This window comes from Quercus suber, unplaced genomic scaffold (assembly GCF_002906115.3).
Source record: "Quercus suber isolate HL8 unplaced genomic scaffold, Cork oak 2.0 scaffold_131, whole genome shotgun sequence".
Lineage (NCBI taxonomy): Eukaryota > Viridiplantae > Streptophyta > Magnoliopsida > Fagales > Fagaceae > Quercus > Quercus suber.
Window position 1 is genome coordinate 332,238 of NW_027069594.1, and position 8,503 is coordinate 340,740.

At 29.3% G+C, this 8,503-nt stretch overlaps 1 long non-coding RNA gene across 1 annotated transcript; it reads right to left on the bottom strand.

The window, feature by feature from the left end:
• Positions 1-6,821: 6,821 nt before the first annotated feature.
• Positions 6,822-7,728, bottom strand: LOC111984206 (uncharacterized). Its single transcript, XR_010630028.1, has 3 exons — positions 7,612-7,728; positions 7,267-7,439; positions 6,822-7,082 (listed from the first exon to the last, which is right to left on the bottom strand). It is a non-coding gene; the product is annotated as an uncharacterized LOC111984206 (long non-coding RNA).
• Positions 7,729-8,503: the final 775 nt, after the last annotated feature.

Consider the following 8,503-nt stretch of genomic DNA (forward strand, 5'->3'; position numbering starts at 1 on the left):
GAACAAGAAAAAAAAAGAATAGCAACGGCAAGACGACGGCGGGACAAAGACTCCGGCACCGGAGAGAAGGCTGACGATGGTGGTTCTGGAATTCTTGTTTGATTCTCTCTCTCTCTCTCTCTCTCAAGCTAGCTTTCTCTCTTGCTTAACATTTGCTAATTTTTATTCTCACGAGTTACCCGTTAGTTTTCTGACACCAAAGTAACAGATGGTTTGATTTGGCAGTTGTGCATAGTTTGTGCAGTAAATTGGTTGATAAATAAGTTCAAGCGGTGTTTTGGCCAGTAGTTAAAAGTTTAGGAGGGTGATTGTGCATTTTTTCCTGTTTATTCTTATAAATTAAGTAAGGCCAGTGTTGAGTTAGAGTATAGTTATAAGTTTCCCCTTTTTGGGGAGGACTAATATTTTCAAGTTACAGGTATTCAATTGTAATTTCTACACTACGATAATATATGTGAATTTCTGGGTATATGATAAGCATAAAATTGATCAAAATACCAAGTAATTTTTTGGCATAAATAATTTTCTTCTTAGTTCCTATATAGGTATAGCTAGCTATTAGGTTTATATCAGTAATTAAAATTTGATGATTTTAAAAAAGAAACAAAAAATCAATAAAAACAATTGATGGTTTTAGAGGGTATCTATGTTAATGTTTATAAGAGCCGGGAAAAAATCTAATAATTTTCTATAAATGCCTAATAATTCCCACCATCAATTGATTTATCGAATAAATAAAACCCAAGGATATAAATATGCCATCCAAAAGAAAATACTCAAATAAAAAATAAATTAACTTTAGAATTTCCTTTTAAAACTCATTAACTTTGTTGTTCTTCATGAATTTTCGTATATAACTTCTTTAATTTAAGCTAATAACATAAATATTTGTTCATTTAGCTATTTTATGTTCTATAAAATTATTAATTGTTAAATTTAGTATGTTAGTTTATATATATATATGCATATATATACACATATGTTAATATTTATGTTTATGTTTGGGTGTGCTTGTGTGTGTCAATGTATATACATATATTAGTAAGTTGCAACTGCACTAACATTCATTAGACAAGAATTGTAAAAAGTAATGTACTTGCCCCTAAGAAATTGACATCTTTAATACAAATAAAACATAAAATGAGATTTATTCTTTTGGTAATGTTTTTCTTCCCAGTCCCTATATAGATATAGCTGGCTAATAAGTCTGAATAAATAATTAAGATTTGATGATTTTAAATTTCAAAAGAAACTAGTATAAAAACAATTATAAAAAAATGCCTAATAAAAAAAATGATGGTTTTGGGGTAACTATATCCATAAGACCCGGACAAAGTCTAACAAAATGCCTAATAATTTTCTTCCTAATTCTTACATAGGTATGACTAGCTAAAGGTCTAAATAAATAATTAAGAATTAATGGTTTTAAATTTAAAAATAAAATACTAATAAAAAATTAATGGTTTTGGGGGTAACTATATCTATAAGATTCAGACAAAACTATTGAATACCTAATAATTTTCTAAAATATTAAATAATTTTACACCACAACTTGATTTATCAAAAAAATAAAATAAATTTCCTAAAAATTGTTATTCGAAATTTTTTAATTAATTCAATTTTTACATATACGCAACCCAATGAAATAAATATGCCATACAAAAGAAATATACGCAAATAAAAAAAAAATTAGAATTACATTTTAAAGTTCATCAACTTAGTTATTTTCCATGAATTTTCGTATATAAATTTTATTTATTAACATAAATATTTATTCATTTAGCTGTTTTCTTTTCTAAAATTATCAATCGTTGAATTTAGTAAATTAGTTTGTGTAATGTGTATATGCACATATTAATGTTTATGTTTGAGTGTGCATGTTTTTTTTATTTTATATATATATATATATATATAAATAAGTAAATTAAATATATATATATATATATATTGTGGTACCATAGGAGTGCTTCACACGTCCTAGACCTGCTAGGCGTGCTTGGCATTCACCTAGGCATACTTGGAAACCACCTAGGCCGTCCTCAGATGGCAAGCACACCTAGTAGGCTTAGGACGTGTGAAGCACTCCTATATATATATATATATATATATGAGCTTTGCCTTTCGTATTAGTATTTATTTTACGATGGAAGCAAAATGACCATCCAAATGACCATCACCTTGAGAATCTTAGGTAGTGGAAGAAGTTTCAAGCTGCATTCAAGAGAGGCATATAACATATAGGACACCACTATGTTATGTGAGTTTGGGCTTAATTCATGTGTTATATTAATCATTCAGTTTTTTCATTATTATTCAATATGGAACATTACTCATACATGTACACCCAACAATTCTAGCACTGAAATGGCACTATGTGGTTAGCAAGAGAAACATGTGGATTAAGTAAAACCTTAATGAAGAAAATCTCTTGCAATATGCCTGTCAAATTTATCATAATCATCCAAGAAGCTTCATTCTTCCACAAGAATGTTTCAAAAGAGGTGTAAATTTTTAATCAAAAATTGTCACGTCACTTAAAAATACGCCACATCATTGTCCCACTAGCCACGTAAACATTGAGACTAGTAACAGTTAACAGAATGACTAATAGTACTCACTTGAAACTTGAGAGACCAAAAACACTCACTTAGCAAACTTGAAGAACTAATAATATATTATGGCAAAATAAAAATAAATGTGTGAGGAAAAGCTTCCAACTATACACAATGGAAAGCATTGCTTAAGAACAATATAAAATGAAAACTTCACAATTGTACCCAACCAATTGATTTTGGTTAGAATCATTAACAATTATGTTGATACTATTACTTATATGAATATTTTTTTTTTAAATTGTTCAAGAATATTTATTAGTTTGTTCTGAATTTGTAGAGAATTATCATATTTGTGGCAAGTAGTTGAATCATAGTTGGTTTTTTTGTTCCATTATCTTGTTATTGATGGTGTGACTTGGTGTCCCCATCGTAGTTGAACACTACCTTACCTCTTCCATTTGAGTTGCACTCAATTTTGACCTTCTATTCCCCTCCACTATTTTGTTGAATTTCTCAAAAAAAATTCTCCCTTGCATTTGATCCATTGGTTCATTTTTTTCCCCCTCTTTCTATCTGTGTTTGTCTCTTTCTTATGTGAGAAATTGGAATTTTTATTGGACAAGATCCATAATGCTTAACAAATAAGTCTAGGCATACAACATTTTTCACATTTTATTGCACAATTGTTGACGTGACTTATTATGATTAATGTATAGTAAAATGTGTGTCAATGATGAATCCAAATAAAAGTTATGTTATTCAATCACAACAACTCTTTAAGATATATGTCAAAGTAAGCTTGGGGAGCCCAACTTGACACCAGCTCGAAGAATGACTAGGGGCTACTAGTTTGTTCCTTGGTCCAAAAAGAAAGAGTCGGCCTAAAGTCTAGAGGAGAGAGAAATTATACATCATAAATGCTTTGTATTATAGAATTTAAAATAATGAGTGCAAGAGAAAGCTTGATCATGCTCCAAATCACAAAAAAGAAGAATAAGGAAAGCAAGACTAGTCAACCGTAGTTTTATTGTAAACGACAGTAGCTTACTTGTATAGGATAAAACTATAGGTAGTTTAGTGTAAATGAGTTAGTTATGCCACATGCCAGCTTGTTAGTGGCTGGTTTATACTTATCTTAGTGGGAAAGTTTAATTTAGTTTTGTAGATTAATTAGAGAATTAGTTAAAAGTTAGTTAAGCAAGATTTGTTCTATATAAGCATGATTGTAATTCTGGTAAATTCATTCACTAATATAAACAGATTTTCATCATCAAAATCTTATACTTTGGCAATGTATTTAATATACTACCAAATAACCTTAAGGGTTATCCCCAAAAAAAAAAAAAATAAAACCATAAGTCTGCGTAGACCAACCCTATAATCAATACACGTGAGGTATTGAGCCTTAAGTTAAGAGTCGGGAAATCTTGCGGTAAATTACCATGGTTTTGAAATCCGAACTGGATCGGTTGGTCGAATCCCGGTAATCGAAAACCATTTACCATTTCAGCTTTTTAAACTACCAAAACTGGAAATTTAAATTTTTTTAGTAAACTTTACAAACTGTAGTCGAAAACTGGTCACCAGTCTAATGGTCCTTAAAAAAAATCACAAAACATTTCCAATTGAATCTCCCAACATCAGATCTTCCCCCCCCAACCCCACCCAAAAAAAAAAAAGAAGAAGAAGAAGAAGATAACTATGGAAGAGAGACTACAAATCTGCTTCTAGCTTCTGCATATGCATCTTATTCTTCTTTGTTTGTTGGAAAATTGTAAAAGAGCGACTTCTATTTGTTTGAAAATTGTGGAAAAGAGGTTGACAAAAGAGGGAGAGAGAGGTGGAGGCAGTAAGGGAAAGCAAAAAAGAATAGAAGACAATAACGTCTGTAGGGCTTAAAGTTTGGTATGAACTTTTAAGAACCCAACATAGTTACTAGCCACTGGATTAAAAGCAACGGCCAAAATGGTTTATAGCTAAGCCACTTAATACTTGGATTGGACTTTATTTTTTCGCTTTTAATGAGATTCGATTGGACTTCTTTGTTTTAGTGCCTATTTCTTTGGGCGTTTTGAGCCCCAAAGTTGCATTTTTAAAAAAGCCAACCCAAGTTTAGTGTTTAGTGAATATAAAACACAACTTTTTGGAAAAAGTTGTGTTTTATATTTGTGAAGAAACGCGCATTTGAGTTTTGGACGTGTTTCGGTCCATTTTGTAAAAGCTGGTGTGGGCGTTTGATATATATCCGTTGGGTGAGTTCAATTACCAAAATTGCCCTTCAATAAAGGGTAAGGTGTCTTCTTCAAAGTCTCATGCACAGTTTTTTTTTTTTTTTTTTTTTTGGGGTAGAAAAAGGAATTTCATAAAAGCTAAACAGAGAACACAAAATCGGTACACTACCTATAGCAATACGTTCCACAGCAATCAACCTCCAGAATAGGAATTTAATTGTACTTGTACTTTGCCGGAATGGTTTACAACTAAGCCACCTTGATATTTGATTTTGATTTTTTTTTTTTTTTTTGTGGTAATTGTACTTGCCAATATTAAAGAGTTAATATATATTAAAGTGATAATTTTTAAGATATTGTTATATGAGAAATGTTATAAGTGTTTTTTTTAGAAAGAGAAATGTTATAAGTTATAACTTCAATATTTTCACAACAAGTTTTAAGTGGTAGTTTAGGTTTCACTGAAAGTAAAATTAATCATTTTAGATTAAATTTTAATTGACATTTTTAATTTGTATATATTTATTTCATATTAATTAATTATTAAATTAATTATGACATTATCACGGTTCGACTTTAAAAACTTTGAACTTCTTTCTTTACCGATTTTTTGAACGGTCCGAGTCTGAAAATCATGTAAATTACTCAAGTTTTTATAGGTTATTTTTATTTTTGATATAATAATGATTATGAAGAACTATACTATAATATAATACTATACTACATAGTACTATAGTACTAAACTATACTGTAATACTATATTGTACTATACTATAGTATAGTACTATGGTACAGTATTATACTATAGTATAGTATTACACTATACTACTAAGCCTCTTTGTATAAGTCTTTTTGTTTAGTTGATATTTGACAGTTTATAATTGTAATTTATGTATTACTTCAACGCATAATATTAAACCTACGGAATTAAATGGGTTATGCTCTGTATTGTCTCAAGTGTTTATAGGTTATATCAATTTTCGATATAATGACACTACTGAAAAACTATACTATACTACAGCATCTTTGTACAAACCTTTTTGTTTGGTTGACATTTGGTAGTATATAATTGCAATTTATATATTACTTCAGTCTTCAACACATAATATTAAACCTACTGAATTAAATGAGTTATGCTTTGTATTGTCCCAAGTGTTTATAGGTCATTTTGATTTTTAATATAATGATGATAATGAAGAACTATACTATAGTATAGTACTATACTATACTACTAAACCTCTTTATATAAACCTTTTTGTTTTGTTGACATCGGGTAGTATATAATTGTAATTTATGTATTACTTTAACGCATAATATTAAACCTACGAGTTATGCTTTGTATTGTTCCAAGTGTTTATAGTTCATTTTGATTTTTGATATGATGATGATGATGAAGACTTACACTATAATATAAAGACTTACACTATAATATAGTACTATACTACTAGGCCTCTTTAAATAAACATTTTTATTTGGTTGCCATTTGATAGTATATAATTGTAATTTATGTATTACTTCAATCCATAATATTAAACCTACAATTATGCTTTGTATTGTCCGAAGTGTTTATAGGTTATTTTGATTTTTGATATAATGATGATGAAGAAAAATTATACCGTACTACTACTAATATTTTTAATAAATATGGCCACTTTGAGAGATTAAAACAAAATGCAAGGTTGAAATAAAGTACTAAACTAAGGGTGACCAAACAGAGTTAAGCTACTATAAAAGTATAAAAATTTGCTTTGTAAAAGATAAAAGATTTCTGCACCAACGTTTGGTAATCTAAAAAGAAACTACGCCGGCTTGGTTAGTTTACTTTATACATGGAAAGTATAAAAGATATTTGAGTTTGAAATGTGGAGATTTAGTTAGTTTTAAGACAAGAACAAAAACCAATTTTACTGCTAATCTAATATAATACTAGCTAAGACAAGAACAACAATCAATGCTTACTCTTATATCAATGTATATATATTCTTGATTCTTTATATGCAGATTATCAAAAAATTAAATGGTTTTTAATGGATAACATTAGTAATAAATAACAACAGAAGATAGCTTGTCATTATACAATTAAATTTAGAAAAATTCATATTTACACTAGTAAAAAAGCATTAGACAAACCTATAACTTTTGATAGAGTTATATGGATTAGCAAATAGAATATCTACTAAATTTTTGCTTCCAATGTGAACTTCCTGCCTATGAAGCCCACGGAGGATTGCATCAAGCAATTTTGAACAAAATTATGAAAACAAGTTATTCATATCTTTGTCGACATCTGAGTGCACTGCAGCCAGCAATACAAATAGAAAAGTCAGTTTATGTACATTGCAATTGCAACAAAATAGAAACAAACTAAATGATTTTAATGGATAACATTAGTAATAAGTAACCATAGAAGATAGCTTATCATTATACAATTAAATTTAGAAAAATTACTATTTACACTAGTAACAAAGTATTAGACAAACCTATAACTTTTGGTAGAGTCATATGAATTAGCAAATAGAATATCTACTAAATTTTTGCTTCCAAGGTGAACTTCCTGCCTATGAAGCCCATGGAAGATTACATCAAGCAATTTTGAACAAAATTCTGAAAACAAGCTATTCATATCTTTGTCGACATCTGAGTGCACTGTAGCCTGCAATACAAATAAAAAAGTTAGTTAATGTACATTGCAACAAAATAGAAACAAATTAAATGGTTTTTAATGGATAACATTAGTAATAAGTAACAATAGAAGATAGCTTGTCATTATACGATTAAATTTAGAAAAATTCCTATTTATACTAGTAACAAAGCATTAGACAAACCTATAACTTTTGGTAGAGTCATATGGATTAACAAATAGAATATCTACTAAATTTTTGCCTCCAAGGTGAACTTCTTGTCTATAAAGCACACGGAGGATTGCATCAAACAATTTTAAACAAAATTCTGGAAACAAGATATTCATATCTTTGTCGACATTTGAGTGCATTGCAGCCTGCAATACAAATAAAAAAGTTAGCTTATGTACATTGCAATTGCAACAAAATAGAAAAGTCAGTTTTGTTGCAATTGCAATTGCAACAAAATTCTGATATGAATGTATTTCTTTTTTGGTATTGCAAAACCAAAAAAGAAATACATTCATATCATACTCTATTTTTGCCATAAAAATGCTCATGCAGGTTCTTTAAATACTCTGAAAGACTGTTAACATTGTTTTGATATTTGTTCCTATCATGATCATATACTTCACGTAAAGGACTAGAAATGGGAATGTGAGCACGCCAGTATGTAGTCCATACGCTGAACAATGTAGATAGGTATTATAATAATAAAAAATTCGACCTTTTACCTTTAGATCAATGACAGCATTTAGAAATCTCTTGCGGTCGTCAGAACTGCAATACCAAAAAAGAAATACATTCATATCATACTCTATTTTTGCCATAGAAATGCTCATGCAGATTCTTTAAATACTCTGGAAGACTGTTAACATTATTCTGATATTTGTTACTATCATGATCATATACTTCACGTAAAGGACTAGAAATGGGAATGCGAGCACGCCAGTATGTAGTCCATATGCTGAACAATGTAGATAGGTATTATATTAAAAAAAATTTCGACCTCTTACCTTTAGATCAATGACAGCATTTAGAAATCTCTTGCGGTCGTCAGAACTGTAAAATATTGGATGCATAAGTTGCATATTTG